General features: G+C 46.3%; 2 long non-coding RNA genes across 3 annotated transcripts; both read left to right on the top strand.

Moving 5' to 3' along the window:
• Positions 1-4,948: 4,948 nt before the first annotated feature.
• Positions 4,949-6,995, top strand: LOC311431711. Of its 2 annotated transcripts, none has more exons than XR_014689594.1 (3): positions 4,949-5,396; positions 5,667-5,720; positions 5,795-6,995. It is a non-coding gene; the product is annotated as an uncharacterized lncRNA (long non-coding RNA). The 2 variants fall into 2 exon arrangements; XR_014689595.1 differs by having other exon boundaries at positions 5,821-6,995.
• A 588-nt stretch (positions 6,996-7,583) lies between these two features.
• Positions 7,584-16,483, top strand: LOC311431715. The gene is made up of 4 exons (XR_014689599.1): positions 7,584-7,702; positions 7,824-7,873; positions 8,259-8,352; positions 14,580-16,483. It is a non-coding gene; the product is annotated as an uncharacterized lncRNA (long non-coding RNA).
• Positions 16,484-17,666: the final 1,183 nt, after the last annotated feature.

Raw genomic sequence — 17,666 nt, forward strand, 5'->3', positions numbered from 1 at the left:
CTCCCAGAAACACCTGCACTGGTAATATTGCATGTTGCCAGCACAGAGACGAGGGCCTTGTTCCCGAGAACTGCTAGCCATGCCTTTAAACTTGAGATTCAGCATAGATCGAGAGTAAAGAAACTGCTGTTGTGTTAATGAAAGCTAAAGACAGCCCTGTGACTGTTACCACTTGGTGGTTACTAAACAATCTACCTCAGACTCTCTTCTGTTTTTATCTGCAGACATTATGAAAGCGCACCTGAGGCTTCCCAGGTCCCTGACTTCAGTTCTCTTTCATCCCGTGAGGAGGATGGAGATTCTTCAGGTGGCCTTGCCTTGGCACACGCTGTGCTTTGGAAGCACTAAAAAGAAATGCTTTTAAAAGTGTGCATTTATTTTAATGTTCATACAAAAGAGATTGGTTTTGAACAGTGTTGTTACCGGATCACTAATTTGATATTTTAACTGTATGCATTTTTTTGAACATAGGTGTGTGTGTGTGTATATGTGTGTGTATATATATATATATATATATATATATATATAAAAAAAATAAACCGTTTTATTAATTCTCGTTAAGTGCTGATCTGAGGAGTCTGTAATGGGCAGCGCTGAATTCCTCAAATTGTCTGTCACCAACAGACCGCTAATATTTTTTGTGAAACCAGTCTGCATATCCTGAAACCCCACTTCTGGTAATAGCTGCGGAATGTGTTTGTTACTTACCTCCCGGTAGCACGTACCCTGGAGCACCTGCCTCATCAGTCAGCTCAGCCTGTACAGGGTGTACATTTTTGCTCCAAGGCTAAAGTGTTAAAGACACCAAGTTCCAGCTTACCAAATCCTTGGTTACCCGAGTTAATATCCTCCCTTCCGTTCCTCTTACTCTTTTGTTCAAAGGTAATGTTGTGAATCACAGAAAATGCAACGAAGACTGGAGCACCTGCACGTAATTAATATTTTCCTTTTAAACGGTAATATGCCAGTAGTAAGTGGCTCTTCAGATAATTTTATTTTCGGTTGTTCTCATTTAAAAACAGTCTCCTGCTCCTTTAACAGCTTTCTTTTAAAAGACAGGTTGAAGTTGTGCTGGCGTTAAGAAGCTCTTCACAAGGTACTGGGGCTGTCCTGAGGATTCCACTTGACCAGCCAGCAGAAGAGGCAGGGAAACATACTTACATTGATGGCCTGAACTTCTCTTCCTATTACTCTTTTTAGTACTAGCCAGCGTGTGTGAGACATCTTTTCCTTCTCCTGTGAAGCAGTGGGCTGGTCTTTCTGGAAGAGGTTGTTTGACCATTGGAATTACACCAGTGAGATTCAAGAAGGAAATAAAATCCAAAAGCAGCAGCGTATCTTTATTACTACGTTAAGTGAGAAAGTGACACTTGGAACGAACTCGTTATAAACAATTCTGAACTCTTTTCTTAGCGGGAACGTACTTGAAAAAAAAAACAAACGAACCACAGGAGTACCTTGGAATACATAGGGCGATTCATCCCTTCAGGATCATTACACGGCAGCTGTATGTCACCACAATACACCTCTTTTGCTTAATGGTGGACTTCTCAGAGGGAATTTACTTGGGTCAGGTATACTGTGTGTATGTGGTTTTATGCACGTAGAACTGCCTGTACTACACTATCTTTTAAATAGGTGGTGGTAAGAGGAGACAGCTTTCTTCTAGTAGATTCTTCCTTAAGTTTCTTTAGTGATTCCGGGGGCGCTCACTTGACCGTGATGTGCCTGACCTGGTTAGCATCTAAACCTCCTCCTCTGATGTGGTACAGCTGTCTGCTAAATTAGTTACAGAAAGATGGTGACTTTAACTCAGACAGTTCTCTCTTACCTCGCTATTGTTTTATCTGGATAATTTGAATTTGGATTAGAGCAGCGGAGGGAAAAGATGCCTTACACTGAAACGGACGCGAGTCTGTGAGAAGAAAGCCAGGCGTCCTTGGAGACTGTGCCAATGAAAAGGCGAAGAAAAATGAGTGGAATAAATCTGAGTGCACATAGTCCTGCATCCCGAAGGGAGCACAGAAGGAAGGTTGCTTGCTTAGAAGAGCAGTGGATGCTTCGTGCCCGCCTTAAAGAGAATATTAACAGAGAGAATTCTTTGTAAGACAAGCTGCCCCGCGGGGTGTGGGTAGCAAATACGTTGGAAAAAATACAGCCACAAGCTCCGAATGGCACAGTAGGCGAGCTGTGATCCGCCCGACAAGGCCTCCCGCGGGCGCCCTCTGCCGCCACCTGCTGGTGGGAAAGGGGTACTGCAGGCGGCCGAGGGGCGCGCATGCGCGGTGGCACCGGCGGGCGCCCTCTGCCGCCACCTGCTGCTGTTATTCGGGTACTGCAGGCGGCCGAGGGGCGCGCATAGCGCGGTGACTCCCGCGGGCGCCCTCTGCCGCCACCTGCTGGTGGAAAACGAGTACTGCAGGCGGCCGGGGGGCGCGCAACGCGCGGTGACGCCCGCGGGCGCACTCTGCCGCCACCTGCTGGTGGGAAGCAAGTACTGCAGGCGGCCGGGGGACGCGCATGCGCCGTGGGGTCCGGTGGCGCCCTCTGCCGCCACCTGCTGGTGCAAAACGAATACTGCAGGCGGCCGGGGGACGCGCATGCGCGTTGGCACCCGCGGGCGCCCTCTGCCGCCACCTGCTGGTGGGAAAGGGGTACTGCAGGCGGCCGGTGGGCGCGCATGCGCGGTGACGCCCGCGTGCGCCCTGTACCGCCACCTGCTGGTGGGAAGCGAGTACTGCAGGCGGCCGGGGGGCGCGCATGCGCAGTGACGCCCGCGGGCGCCCTCTGCCGCCACCTGCTGGTTTTTATCGGGTATTGCAGGCGGCCGGGGGGCGCGCATGCGCGGTGGGGCCCCGGGGGCGCCCTCTGCCGCCACCTGCTGGTTTTAATCGGGTACTGCAGGCGGCCGAGGGGCGCGCATGCGCGGTGACGCCCGCGGGCGCCCTCTGCCGCCACCTGCTGGTTTTAATCGGGTATTGCAGGCGGCCGGGGGGCGCGCATGCGCGGTGGGGCCCCGGGGGCGCCCTCTGCCGCCACCTGCTGGTGGAGAACTAGTACTGCAGGCGGCCGAGGGGGGCGCATGCGCGGTGAGGCCCGGGGGCGCCCTCTGCCGCCTCCTGCTGGTGGAAAACGAGTACTGCAGGCGGCCGAGGGGGGCGCATGCGCGGTGGGGCCCGGGGGCGCCCTCTGCCGCCTCCTGCTGGTGGAAAACGAGTACTGCAGGCGGCCGTGGGGCCGTGCATGCGCGTTGCTTATTACGTCGTCGTTTTTTTTGCTGTGTAATTTCCTACGCTCCTAGATTTTTCTTCATATGTAAATCACACAGAATCACAGATCTTCTAGGTTGGAAGAGACCTCAAGATCATTGAGTCCAACCTCTGACCTAACACTAACGTTTGAGCTAATTCCCGTGGAAAATATTTCATTTACTTTCTTGGTTGTATTGTCCTTTCTATGTTCAAAGCTGAGGCATAAATACGGTAAATTTTGCTTCTAGAAACACCCCAGTTCTTTTGTCTGCACTCTGCATGCTGTAAACTAGGGATAGGCACAAAAAAAACCAAATAAATAAATAAATAAAAGAACACAGCTGCTGCTGCTCCTGCTCTCTTTCTTGTGGTTTGCCCCCTCCTCTTTCCCAGGTGATTGGGTTTGGGTGCTGGGCGGGGCCAAATGGTATAGGAGCCCCAGGCACGGCATCAGAGAGCTCCTTCTGCCCGGGCTGCTCTTTGGGGTCAGTGCTTTGTTGATGCTTCTGTTAGCTACATGCAGGGTTCTTTTGGTGGGTCAGGGTCTGGTACGATCTTTTAGAGGAAACCGATCTAGTAGTATGTGCATTTATTGCTTGAAGCTCTTTGGAGGTGATTAATTGTTATAGCACATTTATGGATAGGATGTCAATGTTATTTTGTGCGTTTGCTTTGTTGTTCTAGGTCCCTCGTGATTTTTGCAGGGTTACAGGGCAGATGCCACCAGATCTACCCCTTTTGTTGTTTTTGTTTTGTTTGATTTTTTTTTTTTCTTGATTTTTCTTTTTCTTTTTTGGAAGGGGGTTTGGGATTTGAGCATCTCAATTTTGCGGGTTTGGGATTTGAGCGTCTTAATTTATTGGGTTAGGGGTTTTAGGCATAGGACTTCAGGGGTTTAGTGTGGTAAATAGTTTGGGTTAGGTCCGTAGGGGTTTCGAGGATGTTTAGGGATAGGGCTTGAGGCTTTTTTGTGTAAGGGCGGGAAGGGCTAGGGTTACAGTGAGCGCTGTTAAATGTAGTTCTCGAAAACTCGGCCTCTGATTGGCCGTGCTGGCTGTCCAGGGAATTCTGGTAGGTGTAGTTTTCCGGCACCAGGCTTCCGGTAGGCCGTGTTGACTGCCCGGAGCATGCCGGGAGATGTAGTTCTGGGACTCCGAACTTCCGGGAGGCCATGTTGGGTGCCCGGAGCATGCCGGGCAATGTAGTTCTGGGCCTCCGGACCTCCGGGAGGCCATGTTGAGCGCCCAGAGCATGCCTGGAAATGAAGTTCTCGGGAACCAGGGTTGGGCTTAGGGACTAGGGCTGGGGCTAGGGTTAGAGTTTAGGGTGAGGGTTGGGGTTAGGGTTAGGGCTAGTGAATGCTGGTTCTCTGTGTTTGCAGATGACGGTGAGCGTGTTTAAACTAATTCCAGTTGAAGAAGTTTCAGTTACTTGCTTGGTGCCGTTATCAGTTCAACATTAAAAGCTGCAGCAAAAGCAAAAGGGGATTTTTGCTTCTAGAAACACCACAGGTCTCTTGTCTGCTCTCTGAATGTTTTTGAGATAAAACAGATTTTAAAAAAACAAAGGAAAGGAAAGGAAAGGAAAACAAAACAAAACACAGCTGCTCCTTTTGCTCTCTTCCTACTTTCATGTGCTTTGCCCCTCCCCTTTCCCAGGTGATTGGGTTTGGGTGCTGGGCGGGGCTAAATGCTATATGAGCCCCAGGCATGCCATCAGAGAGCTCCTTCTGCCTGGGCTGCTCTTTTGGGGACAGTGCTTTGTTTTTCCTTCTGTCCGTTGCAGGGTTGTTTAGGCAGGCTGGAGTCTATGGATTTCTGGATTTTAAGTGCTTGGAATTCACTTAGTAGAGGGATGTTTAGTAGGGGCTGCTGGCTCAGTTTGGGGCGCGGTTGTCACTGCAGTTATTTTCCTACAGCCAATAGAGTAAAATTCCAGTTTGCCTTTTAGAGGTGCTATAAGTGGCTAAAGAGAACAGATGGAAGCGTGTGCCACGTGGGGTAGGCAAGCGGCTGAGGTACAGGAGGGGATGAGAGCATGTGATTTTTTTTCTGGGGATGAAATGGACTCAATTTTGTTGGTGTATAATCTGTTCTGCTCCTAGATTTTTCTTTCAATGTGAAGAAAAGTTTGAGCTAATTCCAGGTAAGAAAGTTCCAGTTACTTGCTGGGTCGTATTGTCCTTTTAATATTCAAAGCTACAGCAAAAGCGTGGGGATTGTTGCTTCTAGAAACACCCCAGTTTTCTTGTCTGCACTCTGCATGCCGTTGAGCTAAAGCAGACTAAAAAATAAATAAATACAGGAAACACACACACAAAAACCAACAATAACAAAAACAACAACAACAAAAAAAACACACCATTGGGTGATGTGTTGTGAACGCAACGATCATTTAATCCCTTTGTTTTCCCAGGTGGTGTGGATGATACTGGTTGCACTGTTGGAGCTTGGATTTGGAGAGGAACAGGTGAGCATAGTTGTATGTTGCGTCAGCAGTAGTCAGCGTTGTGGAGAAGGTGGGCATCATGACCGGCATGCTAGTGAATGCTGGTACTCTGTTTTTGCAGCTGATGATGAGCCTGGCAATTGACTAAGATGACGACCAGTGCCTGTGTATTTCTTGAGGCGGAGGGAATTTACCATGCAGCAACCTGAGAGCTAAGTTGGGGGGCACCTGGTATCTGCATATCTGGGGTGGCTAATGGGAGCTGGGAGCCAGAGCAGCGTGGAGCCAGCTGGCTGAAAATACTTGGTGCCGCTGCGAGGGTGGTTCAGGCTGGGTCACGTTCAGGCTGCTTGTGGCTGGGTCACCAGGCTAATAGAAGCAGCGGGATTATTTTGTAGCGTGAGTGCGTGCGCCAGGCAGGACAGTTTCCTTCTGTTCGTCTGTCCTGTAGTGTTGCTTCTGCAATGTCTGTTCTGTGCTTCTCGGGTCTTGATATCCTTCTAGCTTTTTACACTGGACAGACCAGACAGGCGACTTGGTAGCGGTGCTGAAGGGCCTCAGTGCTTGTTTTGTCATCGTGGCTCTGATCCGAGCACTTCTTGTCTTGCAGTCGCTGCTTGAAGTGCAGTTCTGTTTCAGGTCTCGTGCATCATATTCGGTTTGAGATCGCATCTGTTTCCATCCTCGCTCTTGTGGAAGTCATCTGGGCCGCATCAGGAGCTCTCGCTTGGGAATTGATTTCCTAAGCGTCGTCTTATGTGATTAAGGAGGTATTGGGGAGGCAAGGACAGTCCCCAGACAAGGACTGTATATCTCGAAACAAGACACCGGAACTCACGATAAGGAAGCGGCAGACGGACAGAGAAACAAATGTAAGGACTATAAATCTCAAAACTGGACGTTGGAATTCATTATAAAGACACAACAAAGGGAAGAATTAGCAACAGCCAGCTCTTGCGATTAAGAAACATGCCAACTCAGCGGATTCCTGACCAAAGGTGAAAAGTACACTGTGAGGAAGACTCGGGGTCTTCCTCCCAAAGACCCCTGCCCACGTCCCAAAGGCCCCTGCCCACAGTTCTTGGGAGGCTCTACTCAGGCGCAAGGTGCCAAAAGGCTAATTAGCATGAGAAGCGAGGGAAGGCGGGGGTAGGCAATGAATATGTATAGGCGCCGGTAGAATATTGATAGATTGATCGTATAAATTCAAGACTGCTTTCTGCTTTGGGTATGCACGATAGGTGGAGAGATCCCCCCGTGCATCCAGCGCTGCAATAAAGAATATACCGCTTAAAGGAATTTCGGCTTCAATCTTTGAATCATATGGGGTTTTCAGTCCCCATCCTTCTGGTCTCTTGTCTTGAAGGAAGGCTTTTTAGGCCTCCATCACCCCAGTTCTGGCAGTGTCTTCCAGTCGCGTGTCGTGACATTTGAGTCTCTCCTTGGGTCTGGTGCAGAGCACCTGTTGTGACTTGCTGTTGCCATAGGGCTTCCCTCCGGGGGTCACTTTTTCTTGCGCCTTGTGTTGTGTGTTTTGTTTGTAGTGTTTGTGGCGTGGCTGTGTGTGTATGTGTTTGGTCTGGAGCTGTCCTGCCTGGCAGTTAGTGATGACAGCTAACGTGGCAGTGCATGGGTGTGCTAATACATTGTCCGGACTGTGTTGGCGAAGACATCTGGTCTGCCTCTGCGCACGTACTGAAGGGCAGCAGGCACAGTCATCTCTGTGGTGTTTGTCAGATGTGCGTGTGGGGGGGAAGAGTTGAGCTGCTTGTGAGCAGCTGCTCGCATAGTGCTTGAACGGTGTGCTTGAGGAGGAGGTCTGTGGAATCTTGAAAGCTTACAGATAAGGGGTTTTTGAAACTTTTATTTTTATTTCTCTCCTGTCCCCAGTAGAGCGTAAACCTTTGGAGGAACCTGTCACAGGAAAGAGCTCCTTCCGGAACTGTTCAGCGCTCCGTAGGCAGCTCGGTGACTGGCTTGGTCTACTTCTGAGGTGTGCTGAGGTATGGGGGCTGCTGTTTTGAAATGATAATATTGTAAACGGGGTCCCTTTGTGTTGTTGAGGGATGGGTGCTAATGCTGGCAGCTGAATGATTATCTTGTGACCGTTTTCATTTGCTAAAGCTGAAACACAGTGTACAACGCGGGACTTGACCGGAGCTGCTTTTGGCAAGGTGAGCGATGAACAGATGTAGCAGGTACTTTAGGGGTGCAGTTGTCACTGCAGTTACTTAACTGCACAAAGTACAGTAAAAATCCTGTTGATATTTCAGGGGTGTTGTAGCTGGCCTAAGAGAGCAGATGGAAGCATCTGCCTCGAGGGCAGGTGAGGGAGCAGAGGTTAGGGAGCAGATGAGAGTAACTGTCCCAGCTGTGCTGTGGCTTTGGATGCTGCTTCAGCCTATGCTTTTCTTTTTGTTTCACAGGTGTGTCGCACAGGCTCAGAGGGGCCAAGCTGCACTCTGAAGAGCAGCACGGGAAGGGCGGGCTGTTTGTGAGCTGGATTGGAGCAGAACTGCCAAGTAGCACGAGGTGACTGCGAAGGGTCTTGCTTTGCAGGTGCCATGGCAGGCTCTCCACAGAAGCGGTTGAGGATTTGAGAGGAGGTTGCAGATCATCGAGGAGCGACACGTGCAGGGACGGCTTGAAAACGGTATGGCTGCTTTTTCTTCTGTTTATCAGGTGTCCCAGGCGACGTGGGCTGTGATGTTAGCCTTTAGGATCGGAACAAAGCAGGTGCTGATGGCGGTCTTCTTCGGTAGGCAAAGAGGTGCCCGAAGCCCCCTCCTGTGCAGCCTGAGCACGCCTCGCTGAGGATGAAGCTTGCTTTCCAGCAGTTCTGGAAACTGTGTTGAGGCTGAAATGCTGCGTCTGTGTTCGGGTTGGGGTTGCACCTTGGTGAGTGTAGGGATGGGTTTTAAGTGGGTGCAGCGGAGGGCCCGGCCCCAGTGTCCTGTAGTGTGTTTTGACCCATCAGCATAGCCTTTTGGTTCTCAGATAGCCTGCTGAAGGAAGTGATTTTTGCTGCGAGTGGAACGGAATTGATTTTGTTGGCGTATAATCTGTTCTGCTCCTAGATTTTTCTTTCTGCTGATTAAGGAGGTATTGGGGAGGCATTGGGGAGGCAAGGACAATCCCCAGACATGGACTGTATATCTTGAAACAAGACACTGAAACTCATGATAAGGAAGCGGCAGACGGACAGAGAAACAAACGTAAGGACTATAAATCTCAAAACTGGACATTGGAATTCATTATAAAGATACAACAAACGGAAGAATTGGCAACAACCAGCTCTCGCAATTAAGAAACATGCCAATTCAGCAGATTCCTGACCAAAGGTGAAAAGTACACTGTGAGGAAGACTCGGGGTCTTCCTCCCAAAGACCCCTGCCCACGTCCCAAAGACCCCTGCCCACAATTCTTGGAAGGCTCTACGCAGGCGCAAGGTGCCAAAAGGCTAATTAGCATGAGAAGCGAGGGAAGGCGGGGATAGGTAATGCATATGTATAGGTGCTTGTAGAATATTGATAGATTGATTGTATAAATTCAAGACTGCTTTTTGCTTTGGGTATGCACGATAGGTGGAGAGATCCCCCGTGCATCCAGCGCTGCAATAAAGAATATACCACTTAAAGGAATTTCGGCTTCGATCTTTGAATCAATCTGGTGGCCCGTACGGGGACGACCTCTCTGCCGGACCGCAGGACCCGCTGGGGACAGGACTCCCTAGGGTACCCCCGGGATTTCCCGGAGGGACTCCTCGACTCACCGGATCACTGCGGAGGCAGACAAGGACCCCATCATTGTAAGTGAGTATATTCTTTATTCTGGTTTGGTTTTCTGGTAGACCGGTCATCTGGGACTGTCCAGTAAGTCGGAAGGTGACTTCTGCAGGACAGTATTTGGTATATACTTTGTGGTTAGTACCACAAGTATATCTGGGGACCTTGGGGTCCATCTGTATCTGGAACTGTCTGTAAGTCAGAAGGTGATCTTCTGCGAGGCAGTGTTTGGTATATACTTTGTGGTAAGCACCATAAGTATATTTGGGGACCTTAAGGAAAGAGCTCGCTTTAAGGTCCATCTGGAATTGTGTTGTCTATTTCGGTTTTCTGACTCATGGAGTATGGTATTTAACTTTGGTTATTGTTACTGTGATTTTGGCTATTTTTCTGGTGGTAATAGTAGGTTCGTGGCATTGTTATAAGAGAGATATCGTTACGGTGTTACACAGTTCGGTTTTCTGACTTATCGCATGTGGAATTTGACTCTGACTATTGTTATTGTGATGTTGGCAATATTGCTGGTAATAGTAGTTTTGTGACATCGCTACTGAAAGATAATGCGTGCCCGTATTTTTGTGAGTGATACGTTTTGTGATACGCTTTTGCAAGTAACATGTGTATTCTGAAACTGTAAACTGGAAAATGGGGGGGCAAACAAGCAGTGAAATTTTAAAGAAAAGTGTGTTAGGATGTGTTTTAAGTCACTGGAAGGATATTGGAGGATCTGCCGGTGGAAGTGTGAACAGGAAAACATTGATGAAATATTGTAATCAGTGGTGGCCGCTTTATAAGCTGGAATGTGGAGAAAAGTGGCCCCTAAATGGAACTTTAAACTATAATATTTTGTTACAGTTAATGTTGGTTTTTTGAGAAGCAGAACAGGATGAAATGTTGTATACTGATGTTTCAGCATCTTGGTGGGAAAAGGTACAGAATTAAGTTGGCCCCTGACTGAGCCTTTGATGTTGGCATTAGAGAAGTACAGGCTGGAGAAAGATAAAGGAAGTGTTAAAAGGGTTGTTGAAAGTGTTAAAGGTGTTTGAAGTTGAATGAGCAGGGAAAGAGGATGTAGGAATGTTAATAGTTCTGCCTCTGCCCGAGGCAGAGATCTTAAAATCATGGGTGTTAGCCCTTTAGGGCAAAGGGACCATGATCGGTCCGAGAGAAAAGCGGTTAACTCTTAAAACAACCTGAGTTCATGTGCGAGCTCAGATTGCCGATGGGACCCGCTCAGGGAACTGTGGACAATTGCATTCCCCTGACCGACCCCCACTAAGACCCGAATCATCCTGAAAATTATGAACGGTTAAGTAAATACTAAAACCTGGATGAATTGGGAATTGAGAATATGCTTCCAACAAGGTCTAAAAGAAACCCCTATGGAATTTTTGGACCAACTCTGAAATGTAATGAAAATAAATAAATAAATAAATAAATAAAACAAAACGGTTTGGACCTGGCTTCGGAGGACAAATTGACTAGCCTTTTCCTAGGGTAATTGACCCCTGATTTCAACAGGAATAATGGGGACCTGGGGAATCTACCCTAGCGGATCCTCCACTGGTTATAATGAAGCTAGGGGAGGAATGGAAGTGAAATTTCATATTGATATGGGGCAATGTATTCAGTTCTAAATCAAGCATTAATGCCTTCACAGAATTATTATGTTAGGGTAAAAGGTGTGTTCTGGTTTAACCCGGCCGGCAGCTGGACACCACGCAGCTGTTCGCTCACCCTCCCCCTCCCTCTCTGGGACGGGGGAGAGAAATGGAAAGTGAAGCCTGTGAGTTGAGATAAAGACAGTTTAATAAGACAAAATAATAATAATAATAATAATAATATGATGATGATGATGATAATAGTACTACTACTAATAATGTGTACAAACAAGTGATGCACAATGCAATTGCTCACCACCCGCTGACCGATGCCCAGCCTAACCCCGAGCAGTCCGGCCCCCGGCTAGCCACCCCTATATATTGTTTAGCATGACGTCAGATGGTATGGAATACCCCTTTGGCTAGTTTGGGTCAGCTGTCCTGGGTCTGTCCCCTCTCAGCTCTTACTGCACCCTCAGCCTGCCCACTGGCAGGACAGAGCAAGAAGCTGAGATGTCCTTGGCTTGGTATAAGCACTGCTCTGCAACAATTAAAACATCAGGGTGTTATCAGCACTCTTCTCATCCTAAGCCAAAACATAGCATTCTACCAGCTACTAGGAAGAAAATTAACTCTGTTCTAACTGAAACCAGGACAAGGTGTAACCGAAAAGGCTTATTTTTGTGAACCTTTGAAGTACAAGTTAGGGAAACAATGGGGCATACACAGATTTTTATATATGCCTAGCTCCTCATGGGCACTCTTAGGTAGAGATTTATTAGAGCAAGTAGGAGCAGAAATTGTCTTTGAAAAAGGGAAAATGGAATTAAGTATAGGAGAAGAACAACTAACAAATGTGTTAAGCTTGGCACTAATACAAACTGACCCTAAAAGTGAAATACCTTTAGAGATCACAGATAAAGTATGTCCAGGAGTATGGGCTACTGAAACCCCTGAAAGAGCTAAAAATGTGACCTTAATAATTATTAAATTAAAGCCAGGAGAGAAACCCATTAAGGTTAAGTAATATCCTTTGAGGATAGAATATAGGAAAGGAATTAAAGAGATAATTAATAAATTTTTACAGTATAGATTATTGATTGAATGCGAATCAGAATACAATGCACCCATATTGCCAATTAAAAAGGCAGATGAAAAAGCTATAGGCTAGTTCAGGATTTGAGGGCCATAAATAAAATCACTGAGGAAATACATCCAGTAGTGGCAAACCCTTATACTTTGATGACTAAGTTAAAGAATAGTCAAGTCTGGTTTACCGTACTGGATTTAAAAGATGCCTTCTTCTGCCTAGGCTTAGCCACAGAAAGCCAAAACCTATTCGCCTTTGAATGGGAAAATCCCGATTCAGGCAGAAAGACGCAGCTTACGTGGACATTACTACCTCAAGGATTCAAGAATAGCCCCACTATTTTTGGAAACCAATTAGCAAGGGAACTCGAAACATGGATGCCTCCGGACACTGAAGGTGCTTTGTTACAATATGTAGATGATCTCTTAATAGCTACTGAGACTAAAGGGAGTTGTATTCAATGGACTATAAGTCGTCTTAATTTTCTGGGTTTAAATGGATATCAAGTCTCTTGACAGAAAGTCCAGCTGGCTCAACAAAGTGTGACCTATCTGGGATTTGAAATTTCGAAAGGACAACGAGAACTAGGAACTGAACATAAGGAAGTCATTTGCCAGACTCCAGAACCTCAAATGGTAAAGGAGCTACAAAGCTTTTTAGGAATGACAGGTTGGTGTCGCCTTTGGATTTATAATTATGGACTATTGGTAAAGCCTCTATGTGAATTGATAAAGATTAACCAGTCAAAGTTAGTCTGGACTGGAGAAGCACAAAAAGTCTTTAAACAACTTAAACAAGAATTGATGATTTTGAAATATCAAGCAATATTGGTAGAACAGGACAACGTGGAAATTGTGATAACTAATATTGTGAATCTAGCCTCTTTTCTTAGTGATGCTCCAGCACAACCTGTGATTCACGATTGTTTAGAAACTATAGAGACTGTGTATTCCAGCCGACCAGACCTTAAGGAGGAGCCCATGGAAGATGCGGAAGAAACTTGGTTCACGGATGGGAGCAGTTTTGTTATGCAAAGACAACGTAAAGCTGGATATGCTATAACAACTACTCAGCAGGTAATCGAGTCTAAGCCTTTACCCCCTGGAACATCAGCTCAAAAGGCGGAGATAGTTGCTCTCATGGGAGCATTGGAACTGGCAGCGGGAAAAAGGGTAAATATTTGGACAGATTCTAAATATACATTCGGCGTGGTACATGCTCATGGAGCAATTTGGAAAGAACATGGATTGCTGACCGCTCAGTGAAAACACAAAGTATGCTGAAGAAATTTTAAAATTGTTAGAGGCTGTAAAACAACCAGAAAAGGTAGCTATCATGCATTGTCAGGGACACCAAAAGGGGAACACCGATTTTGAAATTGGAAATCAATTGGCAGAGGCTAAGCAGGCAGCTGAAATAACTGAGGTGAAGGCATTGTCTTTGATACCAGACGGTAAAATCCAAACTATATCCAAATTATACAAAAGAAGACTTAAAATTAATTGAAGATTTGAAAGGTAAAATGAAACCAGATGGATGAGTATATTTAAAAGATAACCACATAGTAATACCCTCTAGTTTGACATGGCCCATAGTTCTTACAGAACACAATAAAACGCATTGGGGAGCTGGCACACTGCATAAGAGCCTGAGTCAGACATTAGTGGGACGATATGATAAAACAAGTAACTCAACAATGTAGCATTTGCTTACACAATAACCCCAATACCAAGAATAGAATAAAATTTGGAATAATCGGTAAAGGAAATTATTCGGGGCAACAGTGGCAAATTGATTTTTCAGAACTCCCTAGAAAAGGGGGATATCATTATTACTGGTTCTGACTGACACGTTTTCAGGAAGGCCTGAAGCCTTTCCCTGTCGAACAAACAAAGCAAGAGAAGTGGTTAAAGTCTTGTTAAATGAAATAATACCATGCTTTGGGATTCTAGTAGCAATGTCTTCTGATAGAGTTTCACATTTTTGTGCACAAGTGGTAGAACAGATAAGTAAGATTCTAAAGATAGATTGGCAACTGCATACTCCTTATAGACCACAGGCAAGTGGACAGGTAGAAAAAATGAACCATTTAATTAAACAATAAATAGCTAAAATTGGATAAGAAGCTAATTTGTCATGGCCTCAATCCCTCCCTTTAGCATTACTTGGAATTAGAGTTAAACCTAGAATAAAAGGGAATTTGAGTCCCTTCAAAATCTTATATGGAAGGCCATAGCAATTTCTATTTAGTGGAGAGGACCTAACACAGTTAGGATCAGAATATTTATATGCTTAAACAATTAAATAAAGTACATAAATTTGTTTTAGGGACCAGGGCTAGAGGGTTGGATCAACCAATCCACCCCTTTAAGCTCGGGAATTATATATATATATATATATATAGACTTTTTCAGGACAACCCCTACAGGAAAAATGGAAGGAAAGTGGATGGGACCATACCAAGTATTACTGACAACACACACCGCCATTAAGATTAAGAAGCAAGCAGCTTGGATCCACAATTCAAGGGTGAAGAAGGTCCCGGCGAGGATATAGACCACCACTCCAATTGGACCAACAAAATTACGGTTTTCCAGATCCTAATGATTGCAGGGGTGCGGTTCTCGGATTCGGGGTGGGCAACTTGGGATGAGAACTTACACCTGACCTTAATACAAACAATTTCTCAAGTAACTAATAAGACGAACTGTTGGGTATGCACCCATCTGCCACAGCATGGGAATAAGGGTGTATCGTTAATCGGGATTCCCTTGCCTGCAAACTTATCTTGGACTAATTTGTGGGAAGACACATCTTGGGGTCGAAAATATTAAGAAGTTTTGGAACTAGAAGTGAGTAGCTTCATGCCGTTAGAATCCTATTATGTATGTGTACAAAGGTGTAACCCGCCTAAGGGTATAGGAAAACAGCATTGTATAAATACGGATACTACTTATGTGGGAAATCAGACATCTTGTAATTGAACAATTGATATTAGTATGACTAGCGGCTGGGTAAATTCAACCAGCTGGACGGTTCCAGAAGGAAAAGGGTGGTATTGGCTATGCAATGATACAGCCTGTAAGGTCTTGCCCGAGAATTGGAAGGGAACTTGCACTCTTGGAGCGGTAGTCCCCAATATGACAGTACATGATGTAGTGCCTCGAGCCTACTTGAGAAATCATATGCGGAGAATCAGACGAAAAATTAACAATCCATTGATAGAGAGACACACCCCTTTTCATAGTTTTGTTTGATGGTTTATCCCATGGTTAGGAGTGAGTGAATTGGAAAAGGCAATAGTTAATATTTCTGCAATTATAGAGAAGTTAGAAAACAAAACTCTGGATGCTATAAAGGCTCAACAAGAAGAGATATCTAGTTTATCACAGGTAGTATTACAAAATCGGATGGCCCTAGACTTGTTACTGGCCGCTCAAGGGGGAGTCTGTACAGTAATAAACACAAGTTGTTGTGTGTGTGTAGATCAGAGTGGAAGGATCTCTACCGACCTGGAAGAAATATGGAAGCAGACAAGGGTCCTACATGATATCAGTAAAGATGATCTTTCGTGGAGTTTTAGTGAAATATGGAATAAGTTAACCTCCTGGTTGCCCAATTTTCAATGGTTGAAACAAGTGTTCATTGCTCTAATCGCATTAGTAGTGTTAGGAATATTTGTGTGCATGTTGTTTAGATGCCTGCTTTGTTGTGTTACTGTAAATAATGAAAGTATCTGATGCAAAAGAATTTGCATGGGAAAAGAAAAGGGGGGATTGATTAAGGAGGTATTGGGGAGGCATTGGGGAGGCAAGGACAATCCCCAGACATGGACTGTATATCTCGAAACAAGACACTGAAACTCATGATAAGGAAGCGGCAGACGGACAGAGAAACAAACGTAAGGACTATAAATCTCAAAACTGGACATTGGAATTCATTATAAAGATACAACAAACGGAAGAATTGGCAACAACCAGCTCTCGCAATTAAGAAACATGCCAATTCAGCAGATTCCTGACCAAAGGTGAAAAGTACACTGTGAGGAAGACTCGGGGTCTTCCTCCCAAAGACCCCTGCCCACGTCCCAAAGACCCCTGCCCACAATTCTTGGAAGGCTCTACGCAGGCGCAAGGTGCCAAAAGGCTAATTAGCATGAGAAGCGAGGGAAGGCGGGGATAGGTAATGCATATGTATAGGTGCTTGTAGAATATTGATAGATTGATTGTATAAATTCAAGACTGCTTTTTGCTTTGGGTATGCACGATAGGTGGAGAGATCCCCCGTGCATCCAGCGCTGCAATAAAGAATATACCACTTAAAGGAATTTCGGCTTCGATCTTTGAATCACTGCGTAAATAAAAGTTTGAGCTAATTCGAGCTGAAAAAGCTTCAGTTACTTGCTTGGTTGTGTTGTCCTTTCAATATTCAAAGCTGCAGCGAAAGCATGGGGATTGTTGCTTCTAGAAACACCCCAGTTCTCCTGTCTGCCCTCTGCATGCTGTTGAGCTAAGCCTTATAAATAAGTAAATAAACCACAGCTGCTGCTCCTCCTCTTTCTACTTTCATGTGCTTTGCCCCTCCCCTTTCCCAGGTGATTGGGTTTGGGTGCTGGGTGGGACCAAAAGGTATATGAGCCCCAAGTATGCCGTCAGAGAGCTCCTTCTGCCTGGGCTGCTCTTTGGGGGTAAGTGCTTTGTTTTTCCTTCAGTCAGTTGCCGGGTTCTCTAGGCAGGCTGGAGTCTATGGATTTCTGGAATTCTAAGGGCTTGGAATTCACTTCATAGAGGGATATGTAGCAGAGGTTGCTGGCTCACTTTTTTTTTGGGATGGTGGGATACGCTCCTGTGTTTGATCTGTATTTTAATCTCTAGATGAATCAACCCACTTGTGTAACTCTCCAGAGGACTAAAACCAGCTTGATGACATGCTACAAGAGGCTTGACCGTGTTGGTGCAGTATTACCAAGAGACTGAGCGGGGTCACCTTTTTCATCTGCAAAGGGTATGTCTGCCATTACCCCTGCCGGGGCTGCTATGCATTCATGGCCTTGTGGCATTTGTGGACTTCAGTTTGTTTGTTTGTTTGTTTTATTTGTCTGGCTCTGGTCTCTGTGTTTGAGTCCTCTGCATGTGCCGCACTGTTTGCGTATCCATTGTGGATGTGACCTTCTCTCTTTGTTTCTTGTAGCTCAGGGCGTAGGCACGGAAGCTTGAACGAAGCATGAGGGTGAGTGGACAGCAGTGGGGGCCCCGAGTTGCTCGGTGGACTGTGTGAGTCTGCTTCAGCTGTCGGGCCGGCTTTGCAAGTGCCTTGCGACAGCAGAGTACGTCTCCTGCCACGTTTCTGACACGTGCCAGACGTCAGCGGTTCCAGGGTTCCAGTTCCTGAAATGCTGGAGATGCTCGGAGCACGAGAGGAGCTGGGGCGGCTTCGGGGGGCTGGGGGAGAGGTGACAGGGGAGAGGGGGGCGGCTGCGGCGGCGGGGGGG

This window comes from Aythya ferina (genome assembly GCF_964211825.1).
Source record: "Aythya ferina genome assembly, chromosome: 2".
NCBI classification, from domain to species: domain Eukaryota; kingdom Metazoa; phylum Chordata; class Aves; order Anseriformes; family Anatidae; genus Aythya; species Aythya ferina.